This window comes from Carcharhinus amblyrhynchos, unplaced genomic scaffold (assembly GCF_965287045.1).
Source record: "Carcharhinus amblyrhynchos unplaced genomic scaffold, sCarAmb.v2.hapA scaffold_45, whole genome shotgun sequence".
Classification (NCBI taxonomy): domain Eukaryota; kingdom Metazoa; phylum Chordata; class Chondrichthyes; order Carcharhiniformes; family Carcharhinidae; genus Carcharhinus; species Carcharhinus amblyrhynchos.
Genome location: NW_027649786.1, coordinates 2,547,740 through 2,563,612, shown reverse-complemented (window position 1 = coordinate 2,563,612; position 15,873 = coordinate 2,547,740). Strand labels below are relative to the sequence as shown.

The following is a 15,873-nucleotide window of genomic DNA, read 5'->3' as shown; positions in this document are numbered from 1 at the left end:
TCCTTAATAAAATGAACATTAGTAACCATATCCTTATATCAAAGACATCTGATCCTTTAATAAACTCTTGAAAAGTCAAACTCAGCACCACATATGATCATGACAGGTTGAGGGTTTGATGACAGCACTTAGAGTTATGTCAAACAGCTACTGAAATTCTAGAAATCTTTTTCAACTCTGAGGCACAGGCCACTTTTTTATTTTAAAGAACAGGCTATTTAAATAACTTGACAGTTTCACAGAACGCATCTACTCGCCAGCATTCATGTCTACTTTAAACATTCTTAACTTGCATACTGCTAGTTAAGACCCTCATACCTGAACAAATACATTTAAACCACCACCTTATCCACTCCACGTGGTAGCGAGTAACACATTCTCACTTTTCTCTGGGAGCCATCCCAAGACAGGAAGACAAATCAGCCCCTGGTAGTTATTATCTTGCTGAAGATTCACTAGTTGGGTTGCACAGGGCAAACCTGGTCAAATGTAGAGGATGATATTATCTGCAGTCTGCTTGCTGAGCTCCTGTCTGTTAACTTGCAGAGCTTCACATCTGTCTGCAGGGTTCCACGTCCATCTGCCCACACAACTCCTGTCTGTCTGCCTGCAGAGCTCCCCTGTCTGCCTGCAGAGCTTCACAAGTCTCTGGATTAGTTGAGCCAAAGCTGGAGGTACAGCTATATCCTCTCTCCCTGTCCCAAAGCAGGAGGTGAGAGGGAATATTTCTCCTGAATGTTTGAGGTTATTGAGGGTGAATGAAGGGGACAGAGAGGAATGATGTGAGTCTGGACAGAGTCATGTTGGTCATTAAACCAGGGAAATATTCTTCAAACAGGGTCCCAGGGATCGTTAATGTGCAGCTGGAGCAGCAGGACAGGGAAATGGCTCCTTGGTTTAGCAGCTCCCCTGTCCCTGTGGTGCTGAAGGCTGGTTTGAAGCGGGAGGAGCTCGGGTCCTGGACACACACACAGAGGGAGCGGGGCTTTGAGTCCAAAAGGCAGACTCTGCTGTCCTCACTAATCCTCTCCCAACTTTAACAGCATCCGGAGCCATTCCAGAACAGAAAGGCCAAACAGCCCAGCCCAGGGAGCGGCTGAACCGGGAACACAGCTCGGCGATGTTGGCCCTGACTCATACCACACACTCTGATTCCTCCATCGCTCCCGGGCAGCAGGGCCGCGACCCTCCCAACACGTGACATCGCCAACTGTCAACCGCCACCCGCGAGCTGCTCGACACGTGACCCCCATACCCACCAATCAGCGCCCGCCTGTGAGGAGCACGTGGTCTGTCACTGCCGCCCGCGCAGTCCAACTGCGGTTTGCGCGAGGCGCACTTGCACGTGGTCCTGACGCCACCAATCAGCGACTACAGTCTTGCACCATGTGACCACCAGCACCGCCCGTGCCTCGTACACGTGATCCGGTCATCACCAATCACTGGCCGCCTGTTACCCAGCAATGACCAAGTCCCAGCACGTGACCCAGTCCGTCGCCATCACTCTCCTCATCGATAGGAATGTGTCTGCTTGTGCTCCATTTCTGCTGCTATTTATTTTGATCTTCCACCTTGCCTCCCTGATCATGGACCCTCCATTTTTCCACCTCTACATTTATGATTAAGGTGAGGCCAGCATTAAAAGGCCTTTGTTTGGCTGGTAAATCTGATATGGTACTGGAAACTGTCACAAACGTTATAATTGTCTTCTTGAGATTTAAGTAGAGGGAAAATTCCCATCACAAGAATAGTTGTAGCTGAGTCCACTTGGAGAGGTATGCTGATTGTTTAAATTCTTTTACGGGATATGGGCGTTGCTGGCTAGAGCAGCATTTATTGCCCATCCCTAATTACCCCTTGAGAAGGTGGTGGTGAGCTGCCTTCCTAAACGCTGCAGAGCCTGAGGTGTACACCAATGAAGTTACTGTGAAAATCCCCTAGTCGCCACACCTGTTCGGGTACACAGAGAATTTAGCATAGCTAATTTACTTAACTAGCACGTCTTTCAGACTGTAGGAGGAAACTCATATCGACAGAGGGAGAATGTGCAAAGTCCACACAGACAAGCCGAGAATCGAACCTGGGTCCCTGGCGCTGTGAGGCAGCAGTGCTAACCACTGTGTCACCCCATTAGTGACCCTGGCTTGTGGATAGGGGGTTAGTGATCAAGGTGGGTTTTTCTAACTATCGCCAATGGTTGCCTCCTCCAAGTCAGCGAGGATTTTCAATTTGGTCATCCTTCTGTCCATCTGGAATCTCTCCCTCTTACTATGTGTCAGCTTGTCCTGCACGAAAACAGGTTGAGAGAGTGTAAGCAGGTGATGTGTCAGGGCAAATGTTAAGGATGCCTGGCATGTTTGGGTGGTGAGCAGGAGTAGCAAAATGATAAGGAGACAACCCACAGGGGAGATGAAGATGTGGTCGAAGAGCGAGTGGTGGTTTCCGTTGAGTTGACAATGAGTGAGATCCCTGTGGGTGTGCAATGAGTGTGTGAGATGAAAATGATGTGCAGAGTAACTGGCAGAATGGAGGAGATTATTCACCCTTTTCCAGCACTGGATACCTGTTCTCTTCTGCGGGTGCTGACCACCATTGCCACCCTCTCCCATGTGGGTTGGTGACTCTGTTATCAGGTCTCCTCCCCGTGTGAGGGTAAAAGGTGTCATGCCGTGCCTCCACTGTATCCAACAGTCTGGAGAGAGAGGTTTCTGAGAACCTGAGGCATCCATGACCAAGTAGAGGTGGTTGGTGAGTGCTGGGACTGCATTTAGATGGAACTCCTGTATAATTATGTGATAGCAGGGCGAGTGAATCAGAGGCTGCTTCCCACAGAACTGCATGAATCCTGTGTCCTGATTTTTCTAAGCAGCTACAGTGTGAAAACCCAATATCACCGCTGGCTGGCTAAATGCCACTTTTCTTGCCCACCATTGGCCTTTTCTAAATATAGGGAAAAATCTGCCCTCTGCTTTCACTGTGTTTTGGGGAACAGAGTTGCAGAGACTCACCACCCTGATGAGAGAGAGAATTTTTCCCAACTGTTTTAAATGAGTTACCTCTTTTTAAACAATAACCCTGAGTTTAGATTCTCCCACAAGAAGAAACATGCTCTCCACATTCATCTTGTCATTACCTCTCAGGATTGTAAAGGTTTCAATCAACTCACCTCTTACTTTTCTAAACATCGTGTCCATTCCAGGTATTGGTCTAGTAAACCTTCTCCGAACTGCTGCTGACAAAGGGCAAGGTCTTTGGTGACCCCACATTGGTGTGTCTGAGGGTGGGGGTGGCGCGTCAGTGAGAGGGAAGAGGGAGTCCGCTGCTACTCTGCCTGAGATCAGTGAGAGGGAAGGGGAGATTTGGGAGCAGTGAGGGGGAAGGGTGGGGAGGCAGAGGGTGGCTGTGCTGCCACTCTGCCTGGGATCAGTGAAGGGTCGGGGGGGCTCTGTTGCCACTCTGCCTGGGACCGGTCTATCATTTTCTTTCTGCGCATGCACAGTTGGAGGCACTGTTTGGAGCCGCAGGATTCGGGTGCGCTAATCCCCGCCCGCATGCTTCTGCAGTGCAATTCGGAATCGCTGAAATTTTTCAGGCAGAATGCATATGGGGGAGCCTGAGAACGGGTCTAAAAATCAGATCTAAAAGACTCCCAGTTTCAAGTCCACCCAGCACCTGCACTCAAAATGAAAAGATAGGGCCCATTAACTCTAATTCTATCTCCACGGATGCTACCAGATCTGCTGAGATTTTCCAGCATTTTATTTCTATTTCAGATTTCCAGCACCTGCAGTATTTTCCTCCAATTGTTCCCTGTCTGTCTCTCTAACCCTGTTTATTCTTCATTTTGCTCTAGGTTTTGTCTCTAGCTCTCAAAGTGGGCAGGATCCAGAGCAGCAAATAACAATAATTCCATGAGGATTACAGTGAGTCCATGAGAGAATTACTGAGCTGCAGCACAGTAACGTTGAGACTGAAAGTGGTTTGAATCAGGAAGTGCTGAGTGTGAATATGGCTTCTACACAGCAGGAGGAAAGTTGGACCAAGGAGGCAATTTGTCCCATTTGTCTCGATTTCTTCACTGGTCCAGTTTCACTGGAGTGTGAACACAACTTCTGCTGCTCCTGTATCACCCGGTGTTGGGAACAGAAGGAGATAAACTCCTGCCCAGAATGTAGACAGGAGTTTCCTGAAAGAAACCTCAGGGTAAATCGGGTCTTGGCAAATTTGGCCAAGAAAGCTCGAAAATTAAATCTGAATCAGAAAGAAAAGGAAAGTAAACTTCACTGTGAGGAACATCAGGAAGAACTGAAGCTGTTTTGTGAAACTGACAAGAAATTGATCTGTGTGAACTGTGTAGTTTCTCACGAACACAGAGCACCGCTTCATCCCGATTTCAGAAGCTGTTGAAATCTACAAGGTAAAAGGGAACAGGTTTGATCACCTGATTATTTGATCACATTTTCAGGGTCGAACGCTTTGATTTTCTGATTTTCTCTCCCAATCCCAGGATGGGGTGAAATCTTCCTTAGATTCTCTCACCAAGAAGAAATCGACAGTTCTAGAAATGGAGCAGCAGCAGAAACAGAAGATTTCCCAAATTAGGGTAAAGTCTCCCTGTGCTGAGCTTTGAAATTTAATTCATTATTTGGTCGTTTTTATTACAGAAACATATTATTTTAATGTTTCTCCTTATAGAAACAGTCGATCAGTCTGCAGCGCCACATCACATCCGAGTTCACTAAAATGCACCAGATTCTCACCTGAGAAAGAGCAGTGTTTAATCTGAGATCTCAGGGAAGAAGAGGAAAAAATTCTCAAACCAATGGAAGAAAATCTTTGATATTCAGGAGAATTTAAATTCTATTCAGGAGAAACACGCGAAGTTGGAGGAACAGTTGGAACAAAATGACGGAGTGACATTTCTGAAGGTGAGGGATTATATTTCCGTTTAGTTCAGTGAAAGTTCACAGTCATATTATCCACATGAGTCTCCTCCCATCCTACTTCATTCCCCCTATCAGTATATCCTTCTGTTCCTTTCTCCCTCATGCGTTTAACTAGATTCTCAAAGAACAAAGAAAATTAAGAACATAAGAAGTAGGAGTAGGCCATCTAGCCCTTCGAGCCTGCCCCGCCATTCAATAAGATCATGGCTGATCTGTCGCTGCTCAGTTCCACTTTCCCGCTTTCTTTTAGGAACAGGCCCCTCGGCACCCCCCCTCAAGCCTGCACCAAGCATGCTGCCCGACTTAACAAAAACCCCCTACCCTTTCGGGGACCATCCTATTCATGTATTTGTCAGACGCCCGTTAAAAGTCACTACCGTATCCGCTTCCACTATCTCCTCCGGCAATGAGTTTCAGGCACTCACCACCCTCTGTGTAAAAAATCTACCTCGTGTGACTCCTTTAAAGCTTGCCCCTTGCACCTTAAACCTGTGCCCGCTAGTAATTGACTCTTCCACCCTAGAGAAAAAGCTTCTGACTATCCGCTCTGTCTCTGCCCCTCATAATCTTGACTTGATTCAGGTCCCCCTCAACTTCCATCATTCCAGTGAGAACAAATCACGTTTCTCCATTCTCTCCTTTATAGCTAATGCTCTCCATATCAGGCAACATCCTGGTAAATCTTTTGTATACCCTCTCCAAAGCCTCCACATCCTTCTGGTAGTGTGGCAACTGGCATTGAACACTATATTCCAAGTGCAGCCTGACTAAGGTTCTATAAAGCTGCAACATGACTTGCTAATTATTAAACTGAATGCCCCAGCCGATGAAGGCAAGGCTACCTTCTCCATCTATGTTGCCACTTTTAGTGACCTGTGTACCTGTATATCCAGATCCCTTTGACTATCAATGCTCTTAAGGGTTCTGCCATTTACTATATATGTCCTATCTGTATTAGACCTTCCAAAATGCATTACCTCACATTTGTCTAGATTGAACTTCCTCTGTCATCTCTCCGCCCAAGTCTGCAACTGATCTATATCCTGCTGTCTCCTCATCGCTATTCGGCAAATCCGCCAACCTTTGTGTTGTCCACGAACTTACTAATCAAACCAGTTATATTTTCCTCCAAATCATTTATATATCCTTAAATGTACCTGTATCTCTCACTTCAGTTGATGGAATTTAATGCCCATTTAATTTAATGCAGAGAGGTGCCATTTAATCAGTGGGGAAGGGGGCATGGCTGGTGGTAGCCACCCACCTTTCTACCTGTCCTGATCAAGACTGTGGGGAACAATAGAAGTACTTGTCAATAGTTTCCCTGACACCATGCAGTTTGCTCTTTTAAGTGGTTAATTAATTCCAATTTGTGAGTCTCAACCATATTCTTGCTGTTATTTACCCAAGGCAGGGCACTCACCGTGCAGGAAACTCAAAGTGAACCCTGTTGGTGTTGCAGTCTGGCTTCCAGGGGTTCCCTTCTCCAAAAATGCCCAGTGCTTGATTGAGGGACCTGGCCTCACTAGGTGGGGGAAGGGACACTGAGAGCCAGCGAGGAGCCCTTGCAACTGACTTCCATCCCCTGTGATCCCCAGCCCATGAACTCCTCCCTTCATCACTCACCTGTTACCTGGGGCCTTCCACAGATCCTAGGCCTCTGGTGGATATAATGCAGACCTTCCAGCTGGCCTTGTTGAGGAATGAAGAACTGCCAGTTTCTGATTGGCATTTGCCTCTTGAGGGTGGGTCTTGCACCCTTGTGCTCCTTGATCCATAGGAGGCAGTGGTCTAGTGGCAATGACTTTACCCTTCTGCACAGGGGTATCTAGTCAATGATCTACAGTTGTGATAATGACAACACACACTACCACTATGGAACTCGAACACCAGACTAGCAAACAGACAACAAAGGTATAGTTTTTTTAAAAGCCCTTTTCATGTGTATTCCTGGAAGAGTAAAATCACAAAGATGCCTGGGATACAACTAACAGGATAGCAGTAATTTCAGCTGAAACACAGATAAAAGGAGCAGTAGGCCATTCGGCCTTCAAGCCTGCTCTGCCATTCAATGTGATCATGTCAATGGATTGTTATGTTTTGGTCCTGCTACGGTCATGGGCAATGCTGAGTCCACTTGATTTTGATTTGATTTATTATTGTCACATGTGTTAACATACAGTGAAAAGTATTGTTTCTTGCACACTATGTAGGCAAAACATACTGTTCATTGAAAAGGAAATGAGAGAGTGCAGAATGTAGTGTTACAGCCATAGCTAGGGTGTAACACTACATTCAACTTAATGTGAGTTAAGTCCATTCAAAAGTCTGACAGCAGCAGGTAAGAAGCCGTTCTTGAGTCAGTTGTACGTGATCTCAGACTTTTGTATCTTTCTCCCGAAGGAAGAAGGTGGAGGAGAGAATGTCTGGGGTGTGTGGGTTCCTTAATTATGCTGGCCACTTTGTCAAGGCAGCGGGAAGTGTAGATGGAAGGCTGGTTTGCGTGATGGATTGGGCTACAGCCATGATCTTTTGTAGTTCCTTGCAGTCTTGGGCAGAGTAGGAGCCATACCAAGCTGTGATACAACCAGAAAGAATGCTTTCTATGGTGCATCTGTAAAAGTTGGTGAGAATCATAGCTGACATGCCAAATTTCCTTCTTCTGAGAAGGTAGAGGCATTGGTGGGCTTTCTTAACTATAGTGCCGGCATGGGGGGATCAGGACAGGTTGTTGGTGATCTGGACACTTAAAAACTTAAAACTTTCAATCCTTTCTACGTCACTCCCATTGATGTAGACAGGAGCATGTTCTCCTTTACACTTCCTGAAATCGATGACCATTTTCTTTGTTTTGTTGACATTGAGGGAGAGATTATTGTTGCCACACCAGTTCACCAGATTCTCTATCTCATTCCTGTACTCTGTCTCATCATTGTCTGAAATCCGACCCACTACAGTGGTGTCGACAGCAAACTTGAAAATTGAATTGGAGGGAAATTTGGCCGCACAGTCATAGGTGTATAAGGAGTATAGAGTCCAGCAGCATCAATGACATGTCTCAAATGTTCCACAGATGGCTCACATTTGTCTTTGCAAACCCAAAAACCTTGCTCTTTGGCCTTTGTAGGGTGGCATCCAAGTTCTTGAAATGATTCTCATCACTCATGCCTGTTACCAAGATGTCACCAAAGTAGCATTGAACTCTGGGCCAGCTACTCAGGATCTGCTCCATGATCCTCTAAAACAGGGCTGGAGTTGGGTGTTATTCCAAAAGGTAAATGGCAATATCTGTGCAGCCCTGGTGTATTTTGATGGTAAGGTATTCTTGTGGCTTCTCATTACATGCATTTGGAAGTAGGTCTGTCAAAGGTATATTTTGCTAAATTTGTGTCCACCAGCCAAGCTAGCACAAAGGCCCTCGATAGGGGAAATGTGGATATTGTTCAGTACACAACAGGGGTTAACACTAACCGTAAAGACTCCACAGACGCAAATGGAGCAGTGCTCCTTTAGCACTGGAATGATGGCGGGGGAACAGATAGCAAGACCCCACGTTAACTAGATGCTCCAACTCACCTTCAACTTGTAGTCAAATGGCCTAAGGATGGTTTTGGCCGTCAGAAATTTTAGTTGCGTGTCAGCTTTGATATTTAATTTTACCATAACTTCTTTCATGCTCCCCAAATCTTACTGGAAACAGCAGCATTTTTTGTTACAAGAGCTGACAGACCAGTTTCTTCTGCTGCAATGCCATGTACTCCTGCTCAGTTTAACCAGATTTTCTCCAGCCATGACCGTCCAACTGAAGCTGGGTCATTGCTAGCAGCCTGTCTATTTAGCTCCATTTTAACTTCTGTTCTGCCCAACTTAGTTACAGGTTCCTGTATATATGTTTTCAGGATGATTTTTGGAGAGACTGGTGAGCTTTTCCCTATGTACAACTTCTTGGACCAGAGAAACTGCTGCCCTTGTATCTAGTTCCATATGTATTGATTGACCCTCCAGCAGCGGTAGCCCTTTGAACTGTCAGTCACTGACAAGATGTGGAGTGGTCCTTTTTTGGACTCTGTCACTTTGGTCTTCCTGTTCCTGCTGTATGACATACAGATTATTTTTCTTGTTATGCAAGACTGCAGATGGCTTTTTCTCTGGTTGCTTTTCTGATCAGTGCTGTTTTTTTTCACATTTTACATGCACACTCAATGTGTCCCTTTTTGCCACACTGGTGGCATTCAACGACTCTATGCCAACATTCAGATGGATGATGACCAGGCTTCCCACAATGGTAACATTCTTGGCTGTTTGCTATGTTGTGTACATGCTCAGCTCGTGTTATGTACTTGAGTTGATGCGTTCAGCTGCTTTGCTTCTTTTGCAGCCAGCTCCATGGACACTGTAATGGTTATGACTTTCTGCAACGTGAGGTTAGCCTCTGTCAGGAGGCTTTTCTGAATCACTTCACTAGAAAGGCCATAGGGCCAATTCGTCACGGAGGATATTGTTCAGCACCTCATTGAATTCACAATCTTCACTAAGCTTTTGAAGTACTGAAACACACTGGGCAATTGTTTCTCACCCTTCTTGGTTTCTTTCGTGAAACCTAAATCTTTCTTCTATGGCAAGTGGAAAAATGCATCCCCGGGACTTTTACAATGTCCTAATTCACTATTATATCAGGTTTGTAAGGCTGCACCAAGATTCTTAATAAGCCAAAGATATTAGATCTCACCACACTGAAGAACGTTGCCACTTTTCTATCATTTTCAATTCCATTTGCAAGGATTAAAAAAACTCAAAACATTCAATGTGGGAGCTTCACTGTTCAGTGTCACCAAAATATCCCATAGATCCAAGTGCGATCATTATCAGCCTTTTATTCTCTTTTTTTGTTAGCTGCTGTTTTAAGAGATGTAACCAATTTCATTTTTCTTCAGGTTAAATTTCTCTGCTGAATTTCCCACAGTTCGCAAGTTTTGGAGGCAAGCTGGCTCCTTTGTGTTTTAAAACATTTCAAAACATTTGAGTTGCAGATTAAAGCATAGGAATAATCTCAATATTTTGGAGGGGATGCAATTCGAGAGAATTTTTTCTCTTTGTACCCAGCAGGACATTTAATTGTCCGTGTTTCCTGGTGGGTTGGCAGTTCAATCGATCAGAAGCCTTTTTATCAGCAGTAAGAAATCTCGCAGCACCAGCTTAAAATCCAACAGGAATCACGAGCTTTCGGAGCGCTGCTCCTTCATCAGGTGAGTGCTGTGAGGCTTCTTACTGTGCCCACTCCAGTCCACACTGGCATCTCCACATCATTGTTATCACCAGTAATTTCTTTTTACTAACTCTTTTTATGGATGTCCAGGTTTGTCTTAAACTTAAAACAACAATGCCTCTGTTACTTTTTAAAAATCTTCCAAACAGCTACAATTCCTTTTTTCACTATTCTCTACAGTTCCCTTTTATTTTTTAAGTCTCTTTTTGTTCCAAACTCTGCAGGTCCTTGTATTTAGCCGCCAGCCTTATTTTTTCCAAGCAATACAAATCCAACATGGAGTTCAGGCGACAATTAAAGTTTCCTTACTTTAATTTCATTTTTCATTACACACAGGTCCATCAGCCTCGTCACCAGTTTGTTTTTGATCCTGGTACCTTTCACAATCATTCGATACACAAGTAGACACCGGTGATGAATACCGCAACTGCCCTTTATTGCTTCAGACATCAAATACAAAGAAACCATGGATCCTGTAGCCCCATAGTGCACAGGTTTGCAAATTAAAGCAGCCAAACAAGATATACAATACATGAGAAGTGTCATTTCTGCTTTTTGGATATAATTCTTTGATCAACTCAGGTTTGTGTCTTGTTTATTTCAGGAGGAAGCATCTCGGAAGAGAAGGTAGGACATGAACTTTACTGAAACATTGCAAGCTGGTCAGATTAGTCAGGAAAGTGATTGTGGTCAATTTAAAATCAGCCCTTTAATATTTACAGGATTAGCGATGGTGACAGTGAACTGTCTCTAGCAGATGGTGCTCTGCCCATTCAAAAATTCCCTTTGCCGTGCCCAGTGTGGAGAGAAACATTGGATGCCATTAACACTGGTAAAACTCAGATAAGTTCCTTTGTCCTGATTTTTATCTTAGAATTTGATTCTTTATACACAGTAATATCAAAGACTGTGCGTGGTATTAAATGGAGGTGCTGCAGCAAAATGGAGAATTGGCAAGACTGCAGGCCAGTCAGAGGTTGGCATCACAGTTGAAAGGTAGTGCTACCAGGGAGGGTTAAGAACATGAGTGGACCTAGGGCACAGGTAAAAGTTGGCAGGGTGGAGTTTGTGAGATTGAAGTTGGAGGGGAGGGGTGTCAGCAGCAGGGGCAGAGGGGGATAGCAATAAGCAGACCCTTCTTCCAATGCCAGGTCCCTGGAGAGTTCTGAGCAGCCCACTTAAAGTTCCAGGGAGCCATTTGAGGGCCCCAGTGGTTTTCGGGCATTCCCTCCATAAGAACATAAGGAAAAGGAGCAGGAGTAGGCCATCTAGCCCTTCGAGCCTGCCCTGCCGTTCAATAAGATCATGGCTGATCCATGAACACAATTGTGCTGGAGATCCACCCACAACATTCACACCTGATAAATTCCCTCGCTTTCAAAAACTCACCATTGTGAGGCATTAAATCCCCCACAATGGTGAGTTTTTGAAAGCGAGGGAATTTATCAGGTGTGAATGTTGTGGGTATTTTTAAGCATTTAGTTACAAAGGAACTTGACTACAAAAAAAGTCCCTGAATGGAATTAAATTCTTATTCATCCACCGAATCAAACTTCTGAAAAACATCATCTGAAACTCTGTAAACATCCCCAATACAGGAACTGTCAGGTGAAGCACTGTCTCCAGAACCCATCGATACTTTACAATCTTCAGCAAGTGGAAACCCTCCATTCCCAGCTGAACCTGTCCTCCTCTACAATCCTCATTCTCCTGGTACATCTCCACCCTGTGGACCAGACTCATGTCCATGATCAAGGTTAGGACAGGAAGCCTGGGAATAGGTTTTGTCTGCCTGTTGAGAGAGGAGGAGCGGTGAGGGGGATGGAGTCAGCTGGTGTTCACTGTGGACCTGGGAAGCAAGCACTGGATTGCAATCCAATTGCTGTAAGTGGCAGCAAAGGCCATTTTCTCAATTGCCTTGAGGAAATATTATACTCACTCTAGATAACTGTCTTTTATACGTCCAGGGAGAGGATTAATGTTTGTCTGTGGAGAATAACCACCTTCACATATCAAATATTTGTTTCCATGGATCAAAACGGAAATATTGTGGGCCTGAATTTCACGATGGGTTTTTAGGCAGGGCGCATGGAGTGTGAAATAGCACAAATGGGCTTCCTGCTGGGTTCCTAATTATTGGCCACTCAGTTGTCATTTCCCACCTGGCCTCAGTTTTGTAGGCTGGCAGGAGGACTTCATGGCTAAGGGGATGGTGGTAGGGGAGGACCCAAAGGTAATTGGGTCGGATCTCGGGCAGGAAGTGGGGAGGCCTCACAACCCGGTTATTTCAATCTAGTAAACCTCTTCTGAACCGCCTCTAACACATTTGCATCCTTCCTTAAATAAGCAGAGCAAAACTACCACAATATTCGAGATGTGGCCTCACCAAATTCTTGTATAAATGAGGCATAAAATCCTTACTGTTATGCACAGCTCTTTTAGTACAGAATAACATTTCATTAGCCTCCTTGATTCTGTGCTGTGCCTGCATACTATCCGTTTTTGTGCCTCATGTACCTCAACCCCCCGCACCATGAATTCTGCAGCCGTTCTCCATTTAAGTAACACTCTGCTTTTTATTCTTCCTGTCAGAATGGACCACTTCACATTTCCCCACATTATACTCCATGTGCCAAACTCTTTCCCATTCACTGAACCCGCCTGTATCGGTTTGCAAATTCCTTGCGTCTTTTTCATGAAATACATTCCTACCTATCTTTGTGTCAGCTGCAAATTTAGCTACCATGCCTTCACTCCACTCATCTAAATCATCAATGAAAATTGTAAAAAAGTTGTGGCCACAACACAGATCCCTGCAGGACTCCACTTGTCAATCAAACAAAGACTAATTTATGCATACTGTATGTGGTCTGTCAGCCAGTCAATCTCCTACCCATGCTAAATGTTACCCCCTAGACCGTGAGCTTTTATTTTCCACAATATCTTTGATGTGACACCTTATTAAATACCTTCTGGAAGTTCAAATACAGTATATCTTTATCCTCCATGTCACTCTTTGAAATAATTCTAATAAACTTGTTAAACGTGACTTACCTTTCGTGAAACCATGTTGACTATTCCTGATTATGCTGAGCTTTTCTAAGTGCCAAGCCCCCTTCAACATGGACCTGAAGCCACCGCCCTCCCTGCCCCCCGCCTCACCCCCAACCTGAACGGAGCTGACACTCTGTTACCACCTGAGCTGATGTTGCTACTGGACAGTCTTTCAGGTCACGGAATGGAATACTGGCTCAATTGTCCCTATCTTCTATTTTTATTTAGAGGTGTTAATGTATAGAGTTACAGGATGGCCAGTTAACTTATAAGAAGAAACATTTGTTACTCATGGAAAGATTGACAATAACACAATACTTTGCCTCCCACCTTTATCCTCACAGACATACACAGATTTTTAAGGATAACCTAAATGACAAAATACATCTTATACTATAATTTCTCAGTAAGTGCACAGTCTATGTAAACCAACAGGCCAACTGTGGTCAGACACATCACATCTGAAACTAAATGGTACATGCTCCCCACTATAACTTCTGTGGATTTTTTAATCGAATTCCCCCCATATGCTTATCACAGAGTGAGCCAACCGGTTTCACTGGAACTCTAACTTCTACACAAGTGTTTTTAGACAATACTCCTTGGAATCGTCTCCCAAGCAATGCATTCTCTCAAATGCCTTAAGCGTGGATCCACTTCCAAGATTTCGGTCTCTCCTTTTGGTATCCTCTGCTCTGGATTGCCATGTACATTAGAGCTTCACTGCAGTCTCAGCCATGGCAGCAGAACAATATTGATTCACAGGCTGTATTGAGATGTAACCAAACTTTTGACTTACCTCTGATATCTGGTTTCCCACTTTTTAAATTTGACTACTGCAGCTCTCTCTTTTGCCGGAATTCTACTGCCCCCCCCCCCCCCCCCCCATGGAATCGGAGCAGACGAGGGGAGGACAACAGAAATGTCCATTGACCTCGGGTGAGAATTTCTGATCTTGCTCGAGTAAGGTCATACAATCCCACCCTTTAACTCAGGGCACTTTCTCTGCCTTTTACTTGAATTCCCCTGAACAGGACCTGGTTCACCTTCCAGATCTTTGTCTCTTTAACTGCAATCTTCCATTGACTTCTCTTTCATTCCCTGCTTTCTGGAACTATCTGCTATTTAACTTCAGCAATTTGCTTTCTACCTGTTAGTCCATTGTGCCTCACTGCTGGCAGCTTCTCTGAGGGCTGGTTTCTTCTCAGGTTCTTGACTCCAAATGAAGCTCAAGGACTTATGCATTTCATGTGTGCCAATGGTTGCAAACAAAAGCCTAGTCTTTCTTTAAACTCTGTTTGTTTTCATATAGTAAACCCTTTAATAATAATGCAGACACAGTTTGAAACTCACAGACATGCAGGCACCTTTGTTTAACATGAAGCTTTAACCCTTTCTTACACAGAAACACAAATTAACTCACTTAAAACCATAGCTTATTTCTAAACAATACAAAATACCCAAAACTACCTTTGTTTCCTGACACCCCAGTGAGCATCTCTCCCATGAACCCCTTCGAGTCTCTTTCCCAGTCTTCCCATCATCCCCAGAGTCTCTCCCCACCCCTTATCCCCAGCAGGTCTGTACACTGATCCCAGCAACTCTGAATCACAGTGAGTCTGTCCCCTGATCTCTTTAATTCTCTGTTTTCTCTCCCAGTCTCTGTCACCCTGGATGTGGAAACAGCAAATCCTTGGCTCGAGGTGTCTGAGGAGCTAAAAAGTTTGAGATGTACCCGGACCCAGAGGAACCTCCCTAACACCGGGAAAAGGTTTACAGACTGTCCCTGTGTGCTGGCATCAGAGGGATTCACATCGGGGAGACATTACTGGGAGGTTGGGGTGACAGGAAATCGGGGCTGGAGATTGGGAGTAGTTACAGAGTCTCTGGAGAGAGAAGGGTGGGTCAGTCTGAACCGAGAGACTGGATTCTGCACTGAGAGGAGTGGAAATCAGTTTTATATAATCTCCTCTTGGCGATCTCCTCTCCCTGTCAGTCAGATCCCCAAGAAGGTGGGAGTTTATCTCAGTTATGAGTCTGGGACAGTTTCATTTTACAATGCGGACACCAAGTCCCTTCTCCACACCTTCACTGGGAATAAATTCACCCAGAAACTTTATCCTTTCTTCTGGACTTGGGATGAAAACCAGTTTCTGAGAATCTGCTCCGGTTTGGATCTGGATCTGGGTGGTTACATCACCCCGACATCACAATGACCTGACCCTGTGATTAGGGTCACAATGTGGAGATGCCAGCGTTGGACTGGGGTGAAGACGGTAAGAAGTCTCACAACACCAGGTTAAAGTCCCACAGGTTTCTTTGGTAGCAAACACCACTAGCTTTCAGGGCTTTGTCCCTTCTTTACGTGAGTGGGGAGTTCTGATCACAAACAGAACATATAAAGCCACACTCAGTTTACAGAATACTGATTGGAATGCGAGTTTTTACAGCTAATCAAGTCTTAAAGGTGCAGACAACGTGAGTGAAGATAGCATTAAGCATAGGTTAAAGAAATGTGCATTGTCACCAGACAGGACAGTAAGCCCAGGCAAGTTGTGGGAGTTACATGACATGAACCCAAGAACCCGGTACATTGGAGCGACCATG

At 44.9% G+C, this 15,873-nt stretch overlaps 1 pseudogene across 1 annotated transcript; it reads left to right on the top strand.

Annotated features, from left to right (window-relative positions):
• Nucleotides 1-1,526: 1,526 nt before the first annotated feature.
• LOC145337300 (zinc-binding protein A33-like) lies at nucleotides 1,527-15,556 on the top strand (annotated as a pseudogene). Its single transcript, XR_013885337.1, has 7 exons — nucleotides 1,527-1,626; nucleotides 3,854-4,417; nucleotides 4,508-4,603; nucleotides 4,696-4,928; nucleotides 10,817-10,839; nucleotides 10,935-11,044; nucleotides 14,926-15,556. The product of XR_013885337.1 is annotated as a zinc-binding protein A33-like (transcript).
• The last annotated feature ends 317 nt before the right edge of the window (nucleotides 15,557-15,873 follow it).